The sequence below is a fragment of the Silurus meridionalis genome, chromosome 5 (genome assembly GCF_014805685.1).
Source record: "Silurus meridionalis isolate SWU-2019-XX chromosome 5, ASM1480568v1, whole genome shotgun sequence".
NCBI lineage: Eukaryota > Metazoa > Chordata > Actinopteri > Siluriformes > Siluridae > Silurus > Silurus meridionalis.
Genome location: NC_060888.1, coordinates 20,548,519 through 20,561,019, shown reverse-complemented (window position 1 = coordinate 20,561,019; position 12,501 = coordinate 20,548,519). Strand labels below are relative to the sequence as shown.

Below are 12,501 nucleotides of genomic sequence, written 5' to 3'. Positions count from 1 at the left end.
CGTCCAATCATTCCTTTTTTTATTTATTTGAAATTTCAAAAGCAGCTGCTCTATTCTCTTCAGCTAGCCAGTCAAGGTTATGCAGGAGCTCAAGGTCTGTGCTATAACAGTGTTGACAGAGAGGGAATGCTCCTAGGATAAAAATGTCACAAGCCAAAGAGAGCAGCTAGCTGAAGTGTTCTATGAGCTGTGATAGGGGTCAATCACATATGAGCTCGATATGTTCATGTCTTCTTACACAGTAATAGCGAGTCTACGCTGGGCATTTAAGTGCTTTTATTCTGTGTGTTGAGGCAGCTGGAAGGGTCATGGGTCACCTTTCAGTTTACAGCACAGACGCCTTTGCAAGATACATGGGATCCATGACTTAATGCACAGCACAGGTAAATGGATTTGACCTGTTTCTGGAATTGTACCAACGTTTCCAGAAAACGCTCGTTCTTCATTCAGTTGTTCGGTCTTTGGCAAATACAGGCGGCGATTGTTTTGCCACCACTGTAGTAAGCTTACATGTAAACAGAGGCCACGCTGGTAACGTAGTAAATAGTGTTGCCAATGTCAATAATGTGTACAAAGGATAGTGAAAAACAAAAACACAGCCTCTAAGTTGTGATAATAAGATTTATAATCACCTGGAAAATAAAAACGACTTGTCAACTGACTTGAACTACCCAGAACTCACCTCCCAAGCAAACCTTTGAATGCTGTAAACCCTGGATTTCTATTAGTGCCCCTGCACATAACTGTTAAGGCATTTGAAATGCATATCAGTGATATATGTAGGAGCCCAAAGGGACCCTGTTTTGATTTCTGACCCTAAGATGGAATTCAGAGCGAAATCCTCCCTCATGTTTAAGGTTCTGTTGTAAATTCAGGTTAGTGTTACTGCCTGTGTGCTTTCCAGCTCAAGCATCACCCTGTGCTACCACTAAAGGGCGTCTTATTTGTTGCCAATTCTATGTCTGAATAATCTTTGTTTTGCATTGCGTATATCATAAAGCAACAAGGGTGCATTTTTTCAGCCCACTCTATATAAAGTATTACATACACAGTATTTATTTTTTGTTGTAGTACTTTTTATCCACTGATATGAAAGAAAAAATATTGTTTTGTTACTGGAATATAAAACATGGCCTGTTTCAGTGTACTACCATTAAGTTTCCTTTTTCAGCCAAACATAGTACACAGTTGTGCTATGATAAAATATATGGTACGTGCTGTCAGTTTAAGCAGTGAGCCCTGAAATAAGGCGTCAGAGACAGCCATGCTGAAATGGCTGGTGTAATTGAGTACTCTGTGCAGGTGATTCTGGGTAATGTCTGTGCCCTTGCTGGCTGACCTCCACACCCTGTTGTCTAGTTTGTTTTCTTTTTTTCCCCCACAATTTGTCGTCCTGCCCTCACTCCAATTTGTTCCATGCACTTTAGCTCAGAGCAGGTAGTACTGTGTCATCTCCATTCCTTTCCTTCCAACAAAGCCTCCATTAAGCTCGATTCGATTACATCACGATCAGCAATGATCACGTCTGCCTTTTATTTTTGCCAAACCATCATTCTAAAATCTTTTCCACACAGTGATGGGAAAATTTGGAAGGAATTTTATGCTTCCTGTTCTCTGTTTCTGTGATGGACATTTGCAGAGATTAGCTGAGAGCTGAAGTGGAACTTAGTAAATGTTACTTTCTTACTGCTTTGTGGCCACGGGTTGCTTTCATGGAGAATTGTAGCGGTCATCCATCATGTGAGGCTGAAAGCTATGAGGTGCAACTAGGCAATAGTGATGCACTTGCAGACAAAAATTTAGGCTGTTGCTTGCCTTCATTAAACATGAGTTTGTGTCCGTTTTTTTTAATGTCTCTCCTCAATCCTTCTGATTCTAAAAAACTCAGAGTGGTACCAGGGATTGTTCAATTCACCTGCAACATGGTAATCTCTATAATTACGTGTTCATCGATGGCTTTTCTTTTATTTCATGTTTCACAGTCATGTGAAATGGTTTCCTTATGCTAAACAAAAACTACAAATCCTTGCAGTAATTTTCGGCCATGTCTAACTAACCCACCACTTCTCTCTCACTTCCTTTAATGTTTCTGATTATAACTCCATCAATGGCATTTCTCATTTCAAAAATGGGTGCTGTTAAAAAAAAAAAAAAAAAAAATGCTCATACACTTTTTTCATGCTACCACGCGTGTGATCATGCAGGAATAAAAGAAATACAGCAGCAGCAACCAACAAAGCACCCGAACTGCTAAATGCATCAGGAATAGTTCAATATAAACATATTTATAATTCGGAGGTGGGTTTTTCTTAAATGGAAATCGATTTGCATTACCAAAGAAAATGGAAATCACATCTAATGATCATTGAATGCCCTGCTGGAAAACGCTTCTAATGGTTATAATTGTATTGGTGTAAATGGTAACTGCAAAGGCTCTACTGGTAATCTGTTGCATACAATTAACGAATAATAAAAGACTTGCTGGCAACTTGTAGATCCCATATTGGTGTCTACAGGACTCCAAAAGGGATGTTGTCATTTATCATCCAGATCCAGAATAATCTCTCTGAGAATACAGAATACATCATACGTAATGGAAATGTATATTTATATAATATTTAATATAATTGAAATCATTTGATAAAGATTTTGATGGTTAACAGATGCCGTTTGTAATAGTATTTATATTGAAAACCATTTGAATTATTGTCATGTTTTCTGTTGTTCAGCATCATGGTCATTTTTATTCTACAGTTCATTCGGTATCTTTTTGATTTTTACACTGCTCACATTTACATCATCCATAATGGTTAGTAATGCTTGTACTTTTGTGTTGATTGAAACATAACCGATACTGATTTAGACCTACTCGTTTTTCGATTAAAGTATCTATCCTGTGTACGTGCAATGAACAGTGTAGGAGTAGTGCTGACTTCAGTTATGTTCTACAGGAAGTGGTGTCTGTTTCAACCACGCTGAGGGTGCACTGTATTCTCAAAAAATGTGAAATCATTTGTATATCATTAATGCCCCCACATCATTATAGTTTTACACAGCTGCATTGGGATGTCAAGTATATTGTTTTGGATAAGTCAGTAATTAAGTAAGACAGTTATTGTAACATTGTAATGAAGTTGTATATTGTAGTTGACAAAAATGTTTTTTTCACTTCCTGTTTGTTAAAAGACGCAATGTGAGTCAGTGCAAAACCTGCACGTACACAAGCAAGTCAGATTATTTTACATATGCTAACAATTAAAGTCTTTGAAAGTTGTCCAATAAAAGACACGTTTACATTTAAATCTCCTCCTCAATGTCAGGTTCTTCAAAACGTTTTGCACATTTAATTTTGCATATATATTTCAATTAAATGTAAATATAAATGTCTAGTTTATTATGAGCACAGGCATTCTTTATTTGGTAGCTTTTTTTGTAACATTTACATAAGCATAAATAATTTCCATAATTTCCAACATCATTAAGAATTAATAACGTAAGCTTCCCAGCATGTCCAACTCATTAATGGACCATTGTTCACACTCGGTTCAGGGGATCGTTAGCAGTTCTTCTTTTCAGTCTGCTTCTTTTGTATAATGTGGTTAATGTGGTGGTAGCAAAAGTGAGTAAAACTATAATTATATAGTTTAGGGACTGTTTGTATGTGTATTAGTTTAAAGTAGTTTAAAAGGTTTTTTCATTGAAGAAACAGGTTGAAATTACAAGATTTGTTTTACAGAATGAAAATAGCAGCAACAGACCAGTTACTGTATACGATAGAACAAATTAGGTCCCAAGGAGTTTGAAATAAAAGGACTAATTATTTGTTTGTTTGTTTGTTTGTTTAAATCAATGCCTAAGGCAAGAACTGGTCTGTAGGGGTGCTTTGGTTCAATGGTTTCGGCGTTGATTAGCTGATCAGAAGGGTGGGAGTTCATACCCCTAGCATTGCCAAGCTGCCACTGATGGGCCTTTAAACAAGGCCCTTAACCAGAAGATTCCAGTGTACCTTTTAATCCTGTTGTATGTACCAAACAGTGAATTTTGTGTACCGTTACACCCCTATTCAGTCACCATTCTGCATACATTTAGCCTGCATGTATATAATGAGTTTGTATGCTTTCCAAATATAAACAGAAACTTGTAAAAGTGGAACATGACACAGCTAAATGTATTTTATCCAAAGCCCACTGTTATTGCCTAAGGGGACAATTTAATGAAAATGAATGACGTTAAATGACTGAGCTTGTTGTATATAAACAAAAGGACCATGCATGTATCTCTCAAAAATGATAAAAGGCTGGCTGTTTCCAAACTTTCAACAGGCACTGTATATGTTTGTTATGTGTTATGTGTTATGTATTAAGGAACCAGTTTTTATTCGTACATCTCGTTCAAACATTATACATAACATTATATGAAATCCAAAGCTTTAAATGAAAAATTAGTCTCTTGAATGTGATGTCAATTTTGTTTATGTATAAAAAAAATGTGTATATTCAAATACATTCTAGAGCGAATTATTTTTGAGTGTCAGAACTTTTCTTTTGTTGTGGTACATTTAGCTTTTTATTTACTTGTGCATTCATTAATCTAAGATGTCTTAGATTAAGCATAAGACATAAGATTTAAGTGATGAATCATATAGCACAGAGGGGGTCGTTCGGAAACAAGGCTATGGCCTAGATGATTACTTCATCAATAGCTTGTCCAGGCCACTCACTGGATCAATACTACACAGCCTTGGGGGGATTGCTTGCCTTACTAAGCCTTTCAGTCATGTGTTCTTGTCATGTTCTGAAGCAAAATTCTGTAGAAATACGGTTACTACTTTGTCTGCTGTGGTGCATCAGAGTCTCTCTTTCTCTCTCACTCTTTCCGTGTCCATTATTTCTGTCTTGGAATGAGAGACCGATGTACTCATCATGGCTGAGCTCTTAATCCCACGAGATGAAGCATCCTCGTTCTCCACCGCAGGAGGTGAATACAGGATGGCTGGCTCAGCTTGTCACTGCTCACTAGCCATACGCAGCTTCGTTCATTCAAGTTCGTCAAGGACACCACAACACAAGGTAACTGGAAAATCTGCGACCAAGCATACTCATTAAAACAATAAACAAATGCACCAATGTAACCATCACAAACCTTCCCAGGAAATTCATTTTCGAATGTTTGAGTGTAAAGATATCAGACAGATTTACTTGTACTGGTTTAAATGGCTCAAATGATATTTAGTCAAACACACCACACGAAGTCCTTCCCACAGATATATTCAGTAATCTACACAAAGAAAAATATGCTTGCAGATGTGTATCAATCCACATGACCCTGAATATAATCCCCACAGTGGAATATGCTGTGACATCAGCTCATGTGCTCTGCCACAGTTGCAAATTTCCAGGAAGCTCAGAGGTCATTTCTTGTCCTCTACTGTAAATGTTAAACCCTATACAGCTTCCCAGGTGAACTCAAAGCCAACAAGGTTCCACGTTAATGTTTGTTTGTGCCACCGTGAACCGTTTGACTCCTTTCTGTCCTTCAGGCTAATGGTGGTCAGCCCAGATGCTGTATTTGCTTACGGCTGTGGCTTGCTGCAAGGGGAACCATTAACACGGGCCTCACAATCGTTCCTTGTAATCATTCTTAAAGCGTGCTTAAACATTATATCCCTGAGATAAGGCTGACCTCCAGAGATCAAAGTCACCTTTAAACTAAGTTTGCAATTAGATTTTGAATGAGCTCCTCATGCATATTAGCGTCCTGAAGGCATGCAATTCGAATGTTTGCCTCAATCTCATCTCATCGTTATTATTCCACTGATTGCAAGGCAGCGTGTTCTAATGGGGCAGAAAACATCTCTTGTATTGATACATTGGCTTATGAAGTTCTATATGGTGTGTATGATATGATGGTTATTTGAGTACTGCCTAGAAAAGATGACTTAGTCTTCTTTCATAAGGTAGGAAAAAAAAAATCAATTTTTGTGGTGCCGATCTTACATTTTAGATAGACACAGCGATCCTATCCTGCAATTGTTTTTAATGGTTTCCCTGAGAGCTACAAGTGTATAGAGCATGTCTGCTGGCTATTTACAGCTCTAAACCTGTGACTCAAGCAATGCTGCTCAATAATGCATTAGACTGCTTTTAGGAGACCTGCAGTGGCTGAGTGCATGATTTGGCAAGAAGTTTCAGCTGAGTGCAGGTTTTTAAGACCCATAATGTCATGCCATCCCATTTATTTTCCCTTTATGCCTTTATTTTTATTTGTAGCGGCCATCCATTAGCCACCTTCATTTCAACAACTATATCAAGAGACCATATTTGGGTCATGTTTAGTACGTAGCTCGAGTATTTTATATGTTTTGGGTTTTTTCCCCCTTTTCTCAATCAAACACCAACTCTAGGTTAAAGTATCCATGGTATATGCCAACTTGCCAGTCTAATTAGCAGAGAGATGAATAATTATACATGCATATTACTAATAAATCTTAACCTCTCTAAAAACACATAACCTATTTCACAAAATAGGTTATTCCCAAGCTAACAGGTTTTCCCCCAGATGTCCGAACAGCAGATTTCCTGGCTATCTTCAAGCAGCGGGTGAAGATCTACCTTTACCTCAAACACTTTAACTTGCACTTTTCCTAGTTTTTGCTTTGTCTTTTTTTTTTTACAAAAAAAAACCCCCAGAGTTGTAGGCTGATTTTTCTTAAGATTGTAATCTAGCGTTCCAGTGTAGATTTATTTATTGACAGAGATGTAAAGCACCTTTGTAACTCACTCTGGACAAGGGTGTCTGCTACATGCCATAAATATAAAAGTAAAATATACCCAAACCATTTTTCACTCGAAGGATGCTTGATCCAACTAGCAATGACACTGGAAATCCCCAGTCAATTGTGATTTATTAATTTCAAATGCACTGAAAATACCATATCCACCCTCTATCCTGAAAGTATGTCTGCCTCTTGGCTTGAGGAAGTAGATGTTTTAATTAGAAATTAGGAGTTGATCTGATTTCCACACTCAATATTTAAGAATTTTGATAAGCAGTCCCAGAAAAACATTATTATTACTATATGTTTAAAATTGCATATACTTAATTTACAAAAAACTATATTAAATATCAGAAATAGTCTCTCTGGTGAGTTTGTAAGTAAAGTATATTCTAGGCATAGATGCTGAAACCCATAAAGGGGCGTTCAAGTCAAACAGGGACTTTATAAAATTAAGGAACTGAAGATTAAAGGTTTGTCACTGATGGACGTACGGCCATCTTTAAAATGTTTACATCATTCAAATGTCTTACTGCGGCTGATCGTCTCAACACCCTACTGTGCTTGAAGTCTTTTAAAGTGGTCCATGGGTTTTATGCCTTCGTTCACAAGAAACTTCTGCACCACATGCTGTTCCATGCACGTCCACACATGGCCCATGATGTGTGCGCTGTCTATTAGTATTAGGACACACTAGCCACTTACTACTACGTGTAGAACCGCCACGCTAGCATCCATTTTAATACCTGTTTTTTAAATTCAAAGTCCTGATTTGACTTCCACACCCCTCATATTAAAGAATATATTAAATACTCATGAATTATGGGTTGTATTGTTTTAATTAACAGACATAAAATCTGTGTATTCGCATACAATTCAGTAATTTAGTGTGATTTTCATGGCTGATGGTTAGAACTGTGATCAGTCAGATAGTTGGCTTTGCTATACAAATTAGCTTTCAGTCATCACAAACAGAATTTTTAAATAGATTGAATTTTAAACGTTTTCTTCCCCTTTAACTCATGCTCTAAAATCATTGACATTTCAATGTATCACTGCACTTTTGCATAACAGGTGCCTATTTTTGGATAACTATGAGACCTTGCAGATGCCGTTTATCTGTTAGACTTGGATGGTTTTGAAGGTGAAATGTACCTCTGTACCTCTATTGGCTGTAGCAGTAAACCATGTTGTGTTTGATGTGTCTAATAACCAACAGTTTTTTCTTCCTCGCTAATATTTCCTGTATTAAACCTGTGTTTGCCAATAAAAGAGCAAGTGCAGCGTTTTTTATGCTTTCTGGTTGGCAATGCCACAGTATATATACATGTCATACACTGTAAAAATAATGATGGGTTTAAATCTTTGGGGTCAATGATTCTGACCCCAAATCTTTTGACAGCAAATTAATTCATGTGATTCATAAGCACTGGTTGTAACACTAAACAGGGGTTTGATTCAGTAATTAAAGAGGCTTCTTAAAAGACATACAATGAAATACGTAATGCATTGAAATGACTTAAAAATATCAAATATTTATTTGTTCCTTTTTTTTATAAATATTTTTTTTATGAACTGTTTGTGGCCATTTGTAGAGCAGTTTTTTCTGAATCTTGCATCATGTAAAAAAAGATTTATGACATAAAGAAATTGTTATGACAAAATGATTGTCAGACTCAAAACTACTTAGCATGTGTGTCCTAGGATATGATGCCACATCTGTCCATACCTTGCTCTGGTCTCACCCCTGAATGTCTTAACAATCCCTATCGCAGCTTATTTAGTGTCAGTCACATGACAGTCACATCATATATATATATATATATATATATATATATATATATATATATATATATATATACACACACACACACACACACACATGCATAATGCTATATGCAAGATCTGCAAATAATTGCATTGCTGCTGCTGTTAGGTTTAGGAGGAAGTGGAATGAGGACACATCCAGTTGAAATAATGAAAAAAAAAAAGCAACAGTAAAACATACACTCCTTGGTATACACCTGCCCATTTCTGACCTACTCACTAATTCTGAAAACTGTGAAACCCGTAATGTTCTTTGTGACCTTTTGTTGCTAATGTGCCCATATGTCAAAATGACTTGTTCTCGGTTTGTTCTGGGTACGTATGTGTGTATGTGCTCATATACTGTATGTCTGGATATGCTAAAATTCTGAAATGTGATAGATGTATGCAGTTTGCAAGGCTTAATGAGAAGCTAGGCAGATGTCTAGGTGGCTGAGGTGTCCGAGGTTGCCAAGGCTACGCTGCTCGTCTTCCGTGACTGATCAGTGCCGTGAGAAAAAGAAGGGACATGATGTTCTGGCTTATTGCACAAGGATCATTTCAGAAGGGCAAAGCAGCGAACAGGGGAGCGTTTCTCCCTTTTATGAAAGTGCTCAGTGCCAGACTCTCTGAAAGATCAGCATGCTTTGTTGCTAACTCTCAGTGTCCAAAATACTTTAGCAAGTGCTGTGAGAAGGTTACTGGGTGACAGCCCCTTCCTAGTATACCACTTTTAAAAAGGACATGGTGGAACTGTTCAGTATGAGGACCAGTTTGCATCCATGTATTATTTGCACCTTGGTCGAATACCAATTTGTGTTTTCTATTACATAAACATGTACATAAATATAGAAGGATATTTGTGGAGGTGCAATGACATGATTTCACATTAGCAGCTCAATGAAGGATCTTTATGGTCTGACTTACTTTTTATACATATAGTAATTGAATAATGGCCCACTGCGATGAAGCCTGGCTGCCAGAACTCGGCCATAACTCTCTCTTTAAACAGCCTACACCTGCAAAAGATTTAATATGTACATAATCAGCATGCATTACAACACAACTTGGTAATTTATATAGTGTTTATTTATTTAAGTGTTATTATGCACTTTGTGCATAGCTAGCTATAATCTCTTTTCTCCTGCATTGCCCAGCACAGCAATCTTAAGTAGTTGTTTTTGTTGCCATTTCTATCATATAGAAATTAAAACCATTATATTTAGCCTATAGTATTTTACCACTTTGACCACTTATGGCCCAAAATAAACTTGCTATTGGCATCAGGACTCTTATATGCCTAAACTCAAACACATTTGGCCTTGAATCTTTTATTATTTGTGTTTATACTTATGAGAAATTTGTATTTCTTGCTAAATTCATAAAAAGAGCTACTTCAGGATAAGCGTGATCCTTGCTAGCTAGACTAGGCCTCAAATTATATAAAAATATATAAACTATACATATACATTGTACATATTTATACACACATTGTTACTCACTGCTCATCATGCATGTGTAAAGTACAGTCAAAAAGTCTGTAATAGATTATGTACAGTTAATCTACACAGAATCTTGTGAACTTTGTCTTAGTCCACCCAGGTCATATTGTGTATTCTATAATCTGTGGGAATTTATAAAGTACTTATTATTTAATTTTAAATATGTAATACCACATTGTATAAAGTAACAGTGCTGTAATATAATGTACAGTATATGCTAATGTAATAAGGTAGTGTTCTATTTAAAATGTGATTGTCTATTTCTAGTTCAATCGACAATGTTTCATTTTGGTATTCATAGTACAGTCCTATGGTTAAAAAAGAAAATAAATCAAGCACCTTTGTTTTAAATTCTTTAGATTATGATTGACTGACTGGAGGATAAAAAAATGTAAAGATGTACAGATCCCTGGGCCCTGTATGAATTGACTGGAAATGAACGTTTTGACCCTTTTGGCTCCTAACCGGACTAGCCAGATATACCATTCTTATCCCTTCAACTCCTAACCCCTACATACGGATGCATCCCTGAACTTTGATATGGTTTCCAGGTGGATAAATTACTTAATAAGTTCGAAGACAAACAACCAGAATCTGCAATGTTATGTGAAGGCCCTGGGAATTTACCTCTGTAGGGGCAGTCCTTTGTTGTAGTCTATGCAAAAAGTAAACATGCTAAAGAGCAGATGGATTATCCCTGGACCACAGTCGTAAACTAAGATCTAATAAATCATGCAGGATCCAGATCTATTCTTATCTTCGGCCTTGCACTTGCAAGAAATCTGTTACCATCTCTACCCATGAACAACCTTCTTACCCTGGCACTGAGCTTTCATTTGGCTGCAGCTGAGGAATAGAAGTGAACCATAAGTGAGCTGGGGTTCTCTACATACCACAGAGGACACTCTGATCCATTCCTCCTTTGTGACAGAAAGCTATTTCCAAAGTAAATCACATGACTACAATAGGCATATGTGTGTGTGTGTGTTTGTGAGTACCCCACACCTCCTCCTGCTCTGTTTAATAACCACCAGACTAGAGCCTGCCTGTGTGCACTTTGATATGTTTAAACTTTAAACAAATCCTGCTTGTGTAGTTGTACCTGTTCACCATAAACAGCAAACAGAGACTGTTCTATTCGTGTTGTCTCAAATAGTGCTCTCTGGGTGACAGGAGGTCGACTTCAGAGGCCTGTACGTATTGTGCTAATTCTCCGAGCACCACACAGTTCCGGCCAGAATGCTGTTGTGGGTTAATCAAATGAGCCTGTCAGAGACACCTGCTTTCTATGTGTGTGTGTTTGTGTGTGTCTTATTTTTATACCCAGCAAAAAGAAATCCTGGCCCAACATTTGCTTCATTCTGCTTGGTATAATAAGAATTGGAAAATGGTGTAGTGTTTCTAACCTGAAAACGCCATAAAAGTCAGAAGTCTCTCCATTTTGTGATATAGTCACAAACTTCAATCTATTAAATTGTGTCCATGGACACAAATTTCTCTCTTTTTTTATGTCAGAATAAAGTGAACCTGTAGGCTTATATATTTGCGTTATTCTAGCTTAAGTGTAACTTTTTGGATCATGGGTAATGCTGATAGAAATGCCAAAGGTAATCTTTTTTCCCCATTTTTATAATAGAATAAAGCAGAAAATATACGGTTAGAGTTAGGTTAAAGGTTAGGGTTATACTGTAATAAATGTGTGTGATTCTAATTAACGCAGACTCCATAATTAACTGGGAGAATATATTTACTGTATTTTGACTGTAAGCAACCATTGTTTATAAAAAAGCAAAAGCAAATTTTGGCAGAGGGGCTAAAAAATACATTACGTAGAAAGTGGTCTTTAGTGACACGAAAAAAGATTTTTGTAACTATAATCATGAAATGCCGTGACACTGGGCTGATCAATTACATGTTGTAATGATTTGCATATGCTCAGCCTTGTCTTTTTTTCCGGTCCACATCAGTAACAGTGAACCCTGAAAATTTCTGGATTACTAGCAAACCACAGATGAACTGAGCTCAACTGTCTCATGTAGGTCAAGATTAGGCAATGTTTACTCCTCTTCCACTTTATGCCATCTGAAAAGGTCAACAGAGCTACCTACGTGGATCAGACGTCAACACGCACTGCAAAGACTTTCTTTCAACTGCAAAGGGTTAAAGAGCATGTGAGAAGGTTTGCTTTCCATGATCTTATCTGCATGTGTATATTAAACAAACAGAGGTAGATTTAACCTTTGCACACAGTTATGAAAACAAGTGATGGTGGCCTGTTTGGCAGCAAAAAATGGATGCATGGACAGCTAGAGGAAGCAGTCACATGGATGTGATGAGCTCTGTTTTGAATTCCAGTACTCCAACTGTCTAAATATCCCAGGATCTGTACAAGGCTATGTTCTGGTTGGAAGCATGCCT

The 12,501-nt window shown here is 37.1% G+C and overlaps 1 long non-coding RNA gene across 1 annotated transcript; it reads right to left on the bottom strand.

Annotated features, from left to right (window-relative positions):
- Positions 1 to 4,450: 4,450 nt before the first annotated feature.
- On the bottom strand, positions 4,451 to 11,089 carry LOC124386544. The gene is made up of 3 exons (XR_006925944.1): positions 10,977 to 11,089; positions 9,509 to 9,600; positions 4,451 to 5,082 (listed from the first exon to the last, which is right to left on the bottom strand). It is a non-coding gene; the product is annotated as an uncharacterized LOC124386544 (long non-coding RNA).
- Between the last annotated feature and the right edge of the window lie 1,412 nt (positions 11,090 to 12,501).